This window comes from Melospiza melodia, assembly GCF_035770615.1.
Source record: "Melospiza melodia melodia isolate bMelMel2 chromosome 7 unlocalized genomic scaffold, bMelMel2.pri SUPER_7_unloc_1, whole genome shotgun sequence".
In the NCBI taxonomy this organism is placed as follows: domain Eukaryota; kingdom Metazoa; phylum Chordata; class Aves; order Passeriformes; family Passerellidae; genus Melospiza; species Melospiza melodia.
The window spans coordinates 4,205,203-4,219,664 of record NW_026948497.1 but is presented as its reverse complement, the minus strand read 5'-3'; positions in this window follow the sequence as shown (position 1 = coordinate 4,219,664).

Sequence of the window (14,462 nt, the reverse complement as noted above, 5' to 3'; positions counted from 1 at the left end):
TTCTTTATTTCTAAGCAGGAGCCTGCTTTGCTTATTCCTGGTAACATCTTACAGCAGACACCAGGGAGAGGGTATTCTCATGGGGGCGCTGGCATTGTGCCAGGGTCAAACTATGACACATGGGAAGGTTGAATGGGAAACCCACTTCTGTCCTGGCAGCACGGGTGCATCAACTCAAGGAGGGAAACACTAACCAAGGGAGTTCCACTAAAGTGAAGGTTCCTCTAGCATGTATGCCCAGGAAAGGGGGGCCCTGCCTGTAGCCAGGGAGAGGCACGGAAAACCAGATCTTTTGGACGGTGTGGATCCGATGGCCTGGCACATCAGAACCACAAAAATACAATGCCTTAGTTGATACTGGTGCGCAGTGTACCCTGATACCATCAGGGCATGTGGGGACAGAACCTGTTTCCATTGACGGGGGGATCCCAGCAATTGACCCTGTTGGGAGCTGAGGTGAGCCTGACTGGGAAGGAGCGGATCCTTCCCAGAAACATCCTGTTGTGACTTGCCCAGAGGCCCCGTGTATTCTGGGCATAGACTTCCTCTGAAATGGCTTTACAAAGACCCAAAGGGACTCAGGTGGGCTTTTGGAATAGCTGCTGTAGAGCCAGAGATCATAAAGCAGTTGAACACCTTGGCTGGACTATCAGAAAACCCATCTGCAGTAGGACTCGTGGGGGGAGAACTGCAACAAATACCAATTGCCACCTTGACAGTGCACCGCCGGCAGTATTGGATGAATTGGGATGCCGTTGATCCCCATCCACAAAATGATCCATGAGCTGGAGTGCCAAGGGATGGTCAGTCAAACCCACTCACCCTTCAACAGCCCCATCTGCAGCAAAGTTGTTTGCCACCATTGGCATTGCTAATACATTTTTTTCCATTTCTCTGGCAGCAGAATGCAGGCCTCAGTTTGCTTTCACCTGGAGGGGTGTGCAGTACACCTGGAACCGACTGCCCCAGGGATGGAAGCACAGTCCTACCATCTGCCATGGACTGATCCTGGCTGCCCTGGAAAAGGGTGAAGCTCCAGAACAGCTGCAGTACATCAATGACATCATTGTGTGGGGGAAGATGGCAGCAAAAGTGTTCGAGAAAGGAGAGAAAATCAGCCAGAATCATCCCCATTCCACACCTGCTGTGCACTGCCCACTTTTGTTTCTGTCCAGGCACCGCCCCTTTTCCACACCCCATTCATTGCCTGCCCCTTCCCACGCTCCTATTCCAGCCCCCCAGGCCTCTCATCTGCGCATTGGCCATCACTCACTGCGCCCCGCCCCATTTCCCACAGTCCCATTTCTAACTCTTTTCAATCCCTGCCCCCTCCCTGCTCCATCGCTCCCCAATGGCCGCCGTGAGCAGTCCTCCCCCTCTATGGGCATGACTACAAGACCGATTGGCATTTATTGAATGGCTCCACGCAGGGTTTTGGAGCCAGCCTGGCCCTGGCAGGGCCCAGTGCAGGCTGGGGATTCGGGGGAGGCCAAGGGGTGTCCTGACACTCTGGGTGGGGCTCATGGATCAGGGTGGTCCCAGCACTTTGGGGGGACAGTGAATGGGGGGGCAGTGAAGGAGGGGTCCCAGTGCATGGGGGAGTAATGAGCCTTAATTGGTCTTATCCTAGGGCAAGCTATGACAGCTCCAGAGCTCAGCCCCCAAGAGGACTGAGTGCCAGAGGCCAGCTCGCTCAGACCAAGGCCACGGATCAGCCCCTAGCAAGCAGGGAATATTCAGCTCTTATAGTGATTAGCCAGCTCTTATGATTTCAGCTTCGCTTGCTAGGTAGCTTGCCCTTGGCTTGAGGCTCCAGCCGACGGTAGAGAGAGGAGAAGGAGAAGACGCCGGCTGTTCCACAAGTATGGCTTTATTGGAGGGGTTTGTGAAGGGTCTCAGCACTTCTTCTTCTAAGTTAGTAGGGGTACTACTAACTTATGCTACTTTTATAGCCTTGGCCCAGTTCCAATCTTGACCAATGGCAAAGGTTGGAGGGACCATAAGTGACCAATAGTAGGGTTAACAAGATATTGCCTTACATGGTTTTAGGGATAGGTTATAGGGCGGATGTCCCTGGAGTCAGGAAGTTTCTTTGCTGCTGTGTCAGCATTTCTATTATTCAGATTCTCCAACGGGCCCTGGTTAAAGCTGTGCGTTTCACCACAGGGAAGGCCCTGGTAAATTGAGGGGTGTCCTTGGTGATAATGGGGTGCAGCCATGATATTTTCTGAAAAACTCTTTCCTTAGGATTTTTTCTCCTGAGAAGCTGAGAGGCCTCAGAAACAAAATGTAAACAATGGTTATCTGCTGCTGTGGAATGCAACAGGCGCATCTGTGATTGGTGTCATGTCGTTGTTTCTAATTAATGGCCAATCACAGCCCAGCTGTCCGGACTGTCTTGGTCAGTCACAAGCCTTTGTTATTCATTCTTTTTCCATTCTTAGCTGGCCTTCTGATGAAATCCTTCCTTCTATTCTTTTAGTATGGTTTTAATATAATATATATAGCATAAAATAATAAGTCAAGCCTTCTGAAACATGGAGTCAGCATCCTCTGCTTTTCCCTCATCTGAAGACCCCTGCGAACACCGTCACAATGGGGGGTCCCGGTGATAGCAGGGCGGGGGCGACAGGACCGAGCCCCAAGGGACCATTATGCTACCATTAAAAAGGCTCTGCAGTGGCCAAAAACCTGGATAGATTATATTGTACTAACAAGTAGATAGAAGGAATTATCAATAATGCATATCAATATCAAGCACCATAGCAAAATAATTGTGATCAATTGCAATGTGCAAAAGCCAATACAGAAATGCAAAAGCCAATTATTATTTTGCCATTTATAAGACAGTTCTTCTGCAGCCACAGCCGAAAGCTGCCTCTTCTGCAAGGCACTGAGGGGGTTCATTCACCCCCTGACCTGCCACTATGTCCCTGCGTGTCCCTGAGTGCTGCCAGAGTGTCCCCAGTGACATCACCCCAGGAATTCCCACCAAGAATATAAATGAAAATTCGCAGAAAATTCCCCACTTTTGTCCCAAATCCTGTGTGGAGAGGAGGGAGGGCACAGATGACATAAGCGCTGATGTCACCACCCCCAATGACACCACAGCGGTGACATCCCTGTCCCTGCAGCAGACTTGGGATGTTCTCCATGGCTTTTTGGCACTGCTCGGCCACCGTGCTGCTGCTGGGGCCACCATAGGGACTGAAGAGGAGGTTGTGGATGTCCCCAAGTGACCCCAGCAGGTGATGCATGAACAGGCGAGTGCTGGCCTCCCACAGCTTCTCAGCCTCAGCCATGGGGGCCTCCAAGGCCTTGGAGACATTGTGGGACGCCTCCTTTGTCCCCTCCAGGGTAGCCTCAATGTCTCCGAGCAGGTGCCACATTTTCCAGGGGTACCCTGTGGCTTTGTCATACGCGGTCACCAAGCGTTCCAGTGGACCCAGGGCCACACCCGCCCACTGTCCCCTCCTGGTGGCTGCCCTTGCCTGGCTGGCGGCCAATATGGCCTCTCTCATGGCCTTGGGGGCTGCCACCACCTCATGGTGGCCACTGCCACATGGGCCTTGTGTGCAGCCACTGCCAAGGCCAAGTCCTTCACGGCCAGAAACACTGGAGGCCACTGGGCCATGGCCATCAGAGTGTGCATTGACATCCCCTGGCGGGTGGCCTTGTCCCACGGGTCCCCAGCCTGGGCAGTGGTGGTGGCTGCAGCACCGGCCTCATCAGTATCCGTGTCCCTGCAGGTGTCATGGAGATCAGCGGCCTCCCTGGCCAGCTGGACCCAGCTGTCCATGAGCATGGCCACCAAGTCCCGCCAGACACCGGCCCAGAAGACCTGGGGTTGATGTTGGAGAACTTGAGGACTCTCAGGGACCAGGCCAGAGTGAGGACATTGAATCTACCCAGGGAGCTGACATCGCCATGGTCCAGGGTCTAACAGAGGTGCCAGGTGAAGTTCCTCAGGGCTCCGTGCAGGGACTTTGGGTACATACGCTGCCACACACACTTGTATGGCCTGGTCAGTGTGGCCACCACCTTGCCCAGGGTAGCCACCACAGTCACCAGTGGCTCTAGCAGCTGGGGAGAGGAAAGAGGAGGTGTCAGGGACCCCGTGGCGCTTGTGGCCACCTGTGGTGGGCCCCTGTGCCCTCCCAGGATCCCCTTTGTCCCCTCCTTGGAGGGCTCTACTGTCCCTTCTATCCCTTTGTCACCTCCTTGTCCCCTCTGCCAACCCCCCTGACAGACCACTCATCCTCTCTGCCATCTCCCTGCCACCCTTGGTCCCCTCCACTCCTCTGTCACCTGCCCCCATCCTGCCACACGCTCCTGTGCCCTTTGTGACACTCTGTCCCCCCCGCCCCCTCCCCCCACCCCCTGTGTCCACTCTGCCACCTCCTTGATGGAATTGTCACACCTTGCAGGGGTCCATGGCTGCTGGGGACACACTAGGGACACTTTGGGGACACTCCAGGGACACTCCAGGGGTTGAACACGGCCAGGGTGGTGCTGGCTGAGTTCAGCAACACTGCGGGGACATGGGGACACTTGGCAGGTGGCACCAGGGACACAGCATTGCCACCAGTTCTGTCCCTCTGTCACCATAGACTTGACCTCACCAGAAAACCTTTTTCAAAGGGGCCATTGATCAGCCGTTCCAAAACCAAATACTGGACATATGTCAACTCCCAAGGTGGACTGAAGACCCTGCATGGGTCGACCAATGGCCCTTATGAAAAGAACATCTACTAAATTTAAAACAGCTTGTGGAACAGCAATTGCCCTTAGGCCATATCTGTCCATCTTCTAGCCCCCGGAACACCAATATTCTGTATACCTAAGCAAAATGGCAAGTGGTGAGCTATTAATGGGCAGTAAATGCAGTTATTGAAGCTATGGGTGCTCTTCCATCAGCTACAACGATGCCATTCAATTGGCCCTTAGTAATGTTAGACCTAAAGATTGTTATTTCACCATATCTTTACACCCTGATCATGTACCTCTGTTTGCCTTTTCTGTGCCTACCTCCAATCATGCAGAACCTCAGCCTTTAAAGCTTTGTGTTAAAGTCACCCTCACTTTAAATGAATTACAGAAACTGCTGGGTTCTTTGAATTGGCTGCATCCTGTTTTGGGTACATCCACAGAACTTTCACATCCTTTGTTTGGCTTACTCAGAGGAAACCCCCACCTGCATTCGCTTTGACAGCTTATCCCAGAAGCTAGAAGTGCCCTTGCACACTGTGCTCAAGCAATAGAAAACCAACAGAATTGGAGAGGGGATCCCAATAAATCTGTGTACCTTGCCATAATTGCTAAAAAATTTTGACATTTTGCTGTTCCGTTTTGATTGTTTGCTAATGATACAGACCGTTTGCCTGTGTTAGAATGGTTATTCTTACCTCACATAGCAACAAAACCTGTGTGGACTGTTAATGATATGTTCTCTTATTTAGTTAAGAAAGGTAGAAACAGATTGCAAACTCTCAATGGCCAGGATCATCATGCCATCAACGTACTTGCAAGTAAAGAAGACTCTGACAGCAACTAACTTCCAAATTGTGCTTGCAGGTTTTTCTGGACAATTATCTATCCATTATCCCTCACATTGTTTATGGACAGAGATGGGTAACCTCGCCCTGCACTCAAAGCATCACTGCAGCACAACCCCTGTCAACAGACCAGGTGTTTTTACAGATGCATCCAGCAAAACCAACAAAGGTGCAGGGATTTGGCATGAAGGTGACTCTTTCCAGTGGCATAAAAGGATGTTAATGTTAAAGGATGCCTCGGTGCACATTTTAGAATTGGCTGCTATCTGCTATGCCCTTCAGTGATTTTCACAGGAACCACTTAACACCGTAACTGATTCCTTGTATGCTGCCAATGTTGTATTCCATTGACAATTTTCCTATTTAAAGCATGTTAATAACTATCTTTTGTTTACAGAGTTAAGAACATTGTGGACTTTAATTAACAGCCAGCTGCATGATTTTTATGTGTTGCATGTTCGCTCCCACACAGGTTCACCTGGCCCTATTGCAGAAGGTAATAACTATGCAGATGTCATTGTCATGACAGTTGTGGTACCAAATACTGATAAGTTTTCTCCTCGAGCCAGGTCTCATGAGCTCTTAGAGGACCTATCACACCCAAGATAGCTCAGCTACTTCAAATGGCATAAAATTAGCAGGATGACTTCTGAGGTAGTGTTGGAAACAGGAAAGTTTTAATAAAAGGCAAATAACAAAGCTCTTGGCAGAGAAAACCTGAGCCAGAAGCAAGAGGTTCTTGCTCCTGCTAAAAACACCCCACAAAAACAATGATTTCTTTTGTTCTCTTCTTTTTCTAGTGAATTACTTAGGCGGGACTTTTTGGCTTCTATCCAATTGGGTAGTCTTAAGTTTGAGATGAAGTCCCAAAGGTCCTGTGAGGTGTCTTTTTACCAAATTGAGGAGAGAAACTTCTGGGTTTTTTCCTTTTTAAGGAGATAAAGGATAATTTGGTCACTCTTTCAATAGGGGGAACATTCCTACAAAATACTTTTGCACAGGCCAAGCTATGTCACAACTTTTTAACACCAGAATGCTTATTCTCTTCACAAGCAATTTCAAATAACTTCCTCACAAGCCCATGATATCCTGTTGTCTTGTCCCTCCTGTCATGAGGTTGATCCTGCTCCTTTAGTAGAAGGCACTGAGCCCTGAGGTTTAACTCCTAACTCCATTTGCAAATTGATGTCACCCCTATCCCAGAGTTTGGTTGCTGTTGCCTTCTGATGCAAGGCAAGGCGACCTGGTTCTGAGGAAACAGCACAGCGACCCAAACTCTCCAGGGTCACTCGGGCCAAGAACACACACAGACACCAGTCTGGTAGACGGTTCAAGACCTTTATTGTCCCGTCTCGTTGGGTTTTATACTGGGAAAGTTTTTTCTCTACGTCAGGGGGTCTTACCTTACTGTAATTGGTTAGTAAGGAGTCGAAAGTCACTAATGTTAGGGGGAACTACATTCTTGGGTGATCCCTTATCACTAGGCGTTAGGGGGAGAGGAATTCTACTGCTTTCCGTGACATCGCGAGATTTTCCAAGCACCTGACCCTATCTGCCACATCTCCCCCCACCTTTTTTACAAATGAACGAAGTAGTCGTATACATAGGTACTGAGATGAGGCATGGGGTTGTTGACAGAGAAAGGGGTTTGGTAAACCTGGGTAGAAAATCTTGTGACTGGCAGTGTTCCCTGGTCGAATTCACAGCAGTTGTTGCCGGCCTATGAACAGGATGTTGGCCCGTTCTAGGCGGGTCTGAATGAATGAGACTAGCTTGCTCAGCAGGCATGGTCCGAAGGTGACAGCTAAAAGTAGCATTGCCAAAGGACCTATTAGGGTAGAAATTAGGGTGGTTAGCCATGGTGATCGATTGAACCAGGACTCGAACCAACCCTGTTGGGCTTCCCTGTCTTTCTGTCTCTGAGCCAGTCTGTTCCGGAGTTCTGCCATGGAGTCTCTCACAACTCCCATGTGATCTGCATAGAAGCAGCACTCCTCCTTCAAGGCGGCACACAGGCCCCCTTGCTGCATGAACAGGAGGTCCAGACCTCGCCTGTTCAGCAAGACCACTTCCGAGAGTGAGGAGACTGACTTCTCTAGAAAGGAGATGGATTTCTCGATCCTCTGCAGGTCCTCATCAATTGTTGCCTGCAGCTGTGACAGTCCTTGGTGCTGGGTCGCCAAGGCTGAGACTCCTGTGGCCATTCCGGATGCTCCTAGGCCCAGCAGTATTGCGATAGTTATACCTGTTACTATTTCTCTTTTGTGGAGCCGACTGGGTTCCTCGAAATGGCGATACACTTCTTCATCTGCGTGGTACAGGACCCTAGGAACAATCAGAACTTGGACACAAAAGTCGTTAGAGTAATTGAATTTGGCAAGGAACACACAGGGACTCACTCCAGATCGCTGGCAAACCCACATCCCAGATGCGGATGGGACTACCCACTTATTGTTTTTCCCGTTGGGTTTGACAACAGTGGCGCAGACGTTGCCTTTCCGCCTAGCTAGGGTTGCATTGCCAAAACATCTGCCCTGGCCTGTGACTTGACTCAGGGTGATCCCTTTGCGAGGGGTGTCCCATCTACATTGGTTGGGTGCATCTGCTGTGGAGTAACTGCAGGGAGTGTTTAGAGCGACTCCTTCGTAAAAGGGAGGTTCGACATCGTAACAAAGCCGGCAGGATTCGGTTAGGTTAGGGTTAGATTCGTTCAGGGATAAGAAGGTAGCTTCTAACATACGGAGGATTGGGTCTAAGTCTGACTCGGCTAAATGGTCTATCTGAAAGGCTTCCGCATGGCCGGTCGGGATATCAGCGATCCTTGTGGGCAAGGCTTTGGGGTGGGTCGCGTTTCTCCCTTTCGGCACGCTTTTAATCACTTTGTTGGGTCCGACCGCTCGGGGTGCCGACGGTTGGAGCCTAATAATTCGCACATTCACTCTCTCTTTTGACCCTTGAAGGACCACTGTCCATGCTCTGCCTATTGCCCAGCTAGGGTGATGTGGCTGCAAAACTGTCATGTTGTAGCCTGTACATTTTCGAAATTTGGGGATTTTATGGTGGTTTCGATAAAAGTTACCGAGGAGGAAGACAAGTGTTTTGCAGCCCGTGGGTGCCCAGGTGAACTGTAAGAATTTGTCAGGCTCTTGTGGATCCCACCCAGGCCCTGACGGTCTGGCATCTGTGACAATGGTTTCGCAGCCCCAGTGCCCACAATGTCCCCACCCTGGGTTATTGCAGTAGCTTTTCCCAGGGTTTGAAGCTGGGCACCAGTAGGATAGGCACATGTGTGTGGCGTGTGGGGAATGGGGGTCTACCTTTGGTCGTCCTGGAAACAGGTTGGTAATGCAGAGCACGAAGGATGGGGCGTTCGGTGTGGTGATTTCTTTGAGCACCTTGTCACTACTAAGGTGTTGTATGACCCACCTGAATGGCCGATGGGGGTAGTGATCTGGGCTGGCTTGCCCTCTGGCAACAAGCCCCAACAGCAAAATCACACAGAAACACCATTGATGCTTGGGTCTCACCTGTGTGGGTCTCTCAGGCGCTGCCTGGCGGCTTGGTGGTCTGTCGCTTTCCTCTGGAATGGGGATGTACACGTCACGAGGATGTCCCACGAGCAGGTCCTGTAAACAGAAACTCACAACTCTCATCAGTCTCTTCTGCAGTCCCTCTCGTCCTCCAGCTCTGCCTTTCTCTGCTCCTTGATCTGGGCCTTTTTCCGGGCTTCCTGCAACGTCCAGACGCCTTTCTCTGCGGCGTCCACTTTGTCGTTGCCGATCTGGAAGTAGCCTTTAACTGGGTCGTGGCTGTTGATGTGAATGACTGACACGGTGCCCTGTCGCGAGGAGAGTGCTTTTTCCAGCATTAGGGCTGCTGCTGATGTTGACACTTCTGGTCCCTTTTTTGTGTGAAGTGTTAAAGCCACCAGCTGGGTGCTTTTCCACGCCCGGGACTGCCCTCCCACTCCGTTCACTGGAGGGACTTCTTTGAATTGCCAATGTCCGGGCCAATGCGCTTGGGGAATAATCGCGCAGTCTGATCCCGTGTCCGCCCAAAATTGGAGCCCTATGACGTGGGGATCCTGACTGCCGTAAAGGCGGCATGTCCCCCATACCATCAGGGGCTCCTGCCCTATTCTCATGGCCAGGGCTACCCAGGGATCCCGCTCTGGGGCGCCTCCTGCTGGCCCTGTACCACCGGCGCAGCTTGCAGCGGTGGGGGGTGTGAAGGTACTGAGGGTGCTGCATAACTCTGCCATTGTGCTGCTGGCAGGGATGCGAAATTGACTGCTCCCTGTGAGGGCATGGGGTATGAGGGTCCCCTGCCCCACTGGGGGTTGGCATAGATGGGCCGTCTCGCATTTGCAGCGGGAGGAGGCTGAGTGTGGCCCACGTGCCCCCTCCCTCTCCCGTTTCCCCGGGGCCGGGATCTACAGTCCCTAGCGAGGTGTCTTCCCGCAGCTCCTACAGGTCCCTCTCGGGCATGCTTGGAGTGAGGGTGCTGCCAGGAAAAGCTGTGCCGGCTGGGGACAGCTTGCTGAGTTGCTGCCCTTCCCCAGAAGCCTGGGCTAACGCGGTCATCCTGCCATTCCTGCTTAAATACAATCCGCCCTGCCCCATCAAAAAGCATGCGGCTTATTTGCGTAATATCAAAAGTGAGCAGATCGTTATTGCTAGAAAGGTCGTCCTCAAGAGCGGGTACTACAGCTGAGTTGATCCCTATTTCTGAAATCGCTTTGGCTTCTTTTGGGTTAACTGGGGTATATGCCCTTTGTTGGTTCCCCCGTGCTCTGGCAACCCCCACCGGGAAAGCGTGCATGGAGGCTGCTCATACCCGGTCCCCACAAGCTGCTTTTATTTTTCCCCAATCGGTGAGTTTGTGTAGCGATTGTTTCCCGATATTGTTTAAAGCTTTACTCGGTTTCGCTTGAAACTGCATTAATTCTGCTCTCTCGGTTTCCGAGTCTCTTGGTGCTCCATGGCCGCTGGGGACACTGCAGGGACGCCTTGGGGACACTGGGAACACTCCAGGAGTGCTGGCAGAGGGAGGTGACACTCCCAGGAGACACTCTGAACACAGGCAGGGTTGGGGGGGCAGGTAGGGAGAGGTGGCGTCACCCCTGGCCCCCCCCACCGCCCCTCCCTTGAGAGGCCATCGTGGGTCCCAAATGTGCCCCCAATGTTCCCAAAAGGATCCCAATGTCCACTGAGTGTCCCCAACAGTGCCCAAGTGTTCCCAAAATGTCCTCTTGGGGACAATTGGGGGACACACTGGGTTCATGTGGGGACACTGTGGGGACATGGGGGTCACCACAGAGGTGGCACCAGGGACAGTGCAGTGGCACCAGTTCAATTCCTGTGCCACCAGCCCAGTGTCCCCACTTCCATCCCAGTGCTCCCAGTGTCAGCCCAGTGTTCCCACTGCCGGCCCTGTGCCACCATCTCTCATTGTCCCCATATCAATGTCACCATTCCAGTGTCCCCAGTTCCATCCCAGTGTCCCCTCCAATGTGACAGTTCAATCCCAGTGTCCACATCCCGGGGCATGGGAAGGTCTCTGCTGGTCTGTAGAGCTCCATACTGGTCTGAACGCGTCACTACTGGTCCAAACTGGTTTTCGGCATCCCCTGCTGCCCCTGCTCCTCTTTACTGGTCCATACTGTTTTATATTGGTCTGAACAGGTTCATACTGGTCAGAGCAGGGGAAAGTCTCTGTTGGTCTGTAGATATTCATAGTGGTTCGTACTCGTCTGAACTTGATTGTTCTGGTCCATACATATCTGAACTGGTCCCCACTGCTCTGAACAGGTCCATACTGCACTATACTGGTTCATACTGGTCTATACTGGGCAGGGCAGGGGAAGGTCCCACCTGCTCTGAAGAAACTCATACTGGTCTAAACGGGTCTGAACTGGTCCCCACTGCATCTTTACTGGCCCATACTGATCCTTACTGTTCTATAGAGTCTCATACTGGTCAATACTGGTCTGAACTGGTCTGTACTGGTCAGCATAGGGAGAAGTCTCTTCTGGTCCGTAGATATTCATACTGGTTTATACTGGTCTGTACTGGTTTATACTGGTCTGAACTGGTCTATTCTGGTCGATATTGGTCAGGGCAGGGGTGTCACAGTGCAACCAGTCTGAAGCTGCCCCCCTGATTCAACCAGCCTAGAAGTAAACAAGACCCTGAGTGAACAAGGATAGGTTGGATTCAGTTCTATACAAGGACCTAAATGCAGACCTATCATTGGCCAGGGAGCTGGACAGTGCTCAGACCCAGCCAATCACATGTGTAAGCGAGGGAAATTTGAAGCTCCTATAAAAGGAGCTGCGAGAATAAACCTGAGGCTGTTTGTTACAAGGACCTTGGAGAGTTGGGCTGTTTGTATGTCGCCAATGAACGGCCCCTACCGTGATACGCAGTGATCCATGAAGTGATGCGACTCAGCCATTTTCTGTGTGCAGAGCAGGGGAGACTCAACCGTGTAGGAGCCGGAAAAAGCCGGTAAGGCAAGAAACCCAGACAGTGAAGGAGGTGAGAATTAACATTAATGCTAAAAAACTGAATGGTATAGGAGTCAGAGAAAGAAAAAAGCTGAAAAACAGAAGGAAAACCTCACCAAAGAAAGAGGCAGATTAACCTCCATAGAGGAACAACCAGTCATTAAAGTATGAACTTTTATTTTACTTCAACGAGGAGAAAAGTATGATCAACAAGCTCTGAAAGCCACTGTGGATGTTATAAAACTTTTGATGTTTATTTCAAACTCTCATGTTCTCATATTTATCTGATGTTTTCCAATAACATCACAGCATAACCTGGAAAGCCAAGAGCACGTTGGAAGCAGAAGATTGTCAATGGTAAGACAATCTGCCCGTCACCTTATTCCAAGACTCAAATATTTACAACCCATGAGTAGTAATGTGTGTGGTTTTAATTGAACTAGTTTTGAGTTGAATTGTTTACTGTTTGTAATGTTAAGTTGGAACTTTGTAACTTCTAAACATTAAGCCTGTGACATGCTAACCTAAAGAATTGTAATGCTGCTGGTTTTGCCTGACAGCTTGTGGATGTGAATGTCACAACCCCAGTGATACATGCGGTACATCACTAGCTGTGGGAGATTGGGCTTGCTGAGTTGGGTGGAAAAAGCCTTATTCAACTAGGCTCATAATTTAATTTTTTAGTCTAACCAAGAGGGTGAGTTGTCACCTTGCAGCTGATCTCAAGCTGCCCCCTAAACTCAACCAGCCCAGAAGAAAACAAGTCCCTGGAAAAGGCAGGGATAGGTTGGAGTCAAACCCAAGCAAAGACTTCAGCCAACCCTGTTCAGGTTTAGATGCAGATACAGCACTGGCCAGAGAGCAGGGCAGAGAGAGAACCCATCCCATCAGCTGTCTTAAGCCAGGAGATTCAAACCCCCTATATAAAGAGGGTCCGAACAATAAATGAGGCAGTTTGTCACAAGGACCTTTGAGAGTTTGAGTTGTTTCTGTGCCTCCAATGAATGATTCCCATCACAACACGTATGAGTGTAACTTTGTGTTTCAGTTGTGGAGTGGGATGTGATCCTTGGATATGGTGTGAGTGTAAAATCTGTCATGAGAGGTGGCACTGCACAGCAACACTAAAGAGTGCCTGGGGCCAGGAGTGGGAAAGAGTGGAATAGAGAGCCAGGAACTGGGCATTGATTTTTTTTAAATTACTGTAGGAAATAATGTGTGGGAAAGTAGCATTTGCTTCCAGGAGCCTGAACAGTACCTGAGAGGGACTGGGATAATACACGTGAAAGGCATAGAGTCAGATTTGCTTGGAAATTAAGAAAGAAGGAAAAAACAAAGGCGTGGGGACAGTGCCAGGATAAGCTGAGAAAATGGGACACAAAGCAAACAAGGAGAAAACCCCCAGGGGAAAGGGGAGCAGGGAAACATCCATGGATACACCTCCAAACAGCCTCCTAGGGATAAAAATGGCACGGTGGCTACATAACCCTGACACAAAGAATGAAAATAGAATCCAAATGAAACATTATTATATGAGAAAATAGACTAACCAGGAGATAAGATCTGATCAGTTATCATTGATCTGATCTGGCCAAAATAGAGTTCCTTTGAGGGGTGGATGTGCCAAACTTTGAATATTCATGTGAATGCCAAAGAACCAGTCAGTCAGGAAAAAACAGATTCTGCTGCCAGTTGGAAGGGCAAGGGTTCCCTGGGGGAGGCAAACACATTTAAATTAAAAGACATTAAAACCTGGGACCCCTTAGAGCATCTGTCCCCTCTATATCTGCCAATGCACCCCCTGCAACCCCTGATGGACCCAGCCGGGATAACAGGGACAGAGCAGTCCAGCGAGAGGAATGGAAAAAATGAGAACCAAGCAGTGGCACTAAACCCCCTCTGGGAAGTGCCATTGGGTGGGGCACACAGGCAATCGGGTTTGTCACTGCCCCGCTTAATTCCTCCAAAGTGAGAGCATTTAAAAAGGAATTAAAAGTTCTACGTGAAGATCCAATTGGATCAGCAGAACAAGTAGACCAATTTTGGGACCCAATGTTTATAACTGGGACAGAGTGCAATCTAGAATTAACCTTTTGTTTACACCTGAGGAAAGACAAATGATCCAACTAGTGAGGATGTGGCTTTGGGAAACGTACCCTGCACAACATAGACCCCATGGGGAGCAGAAAATGCCCCTGCAATGCCCTAATTAGGACCACCATAACCCTGGAGGAAGGTAAAACATGGAAGATTATAGAGCATTAATTATCAGGGGAATTAGGGAGGCTGCTCCACCAACTCAGAACGACCACGGGGCATTTGCTGAACAACAAAAGAAGGATGAGACTCCAACTGAATGGCTGGAGAGGTTAAAAGAAATGCGAGACAATACTCAGGTA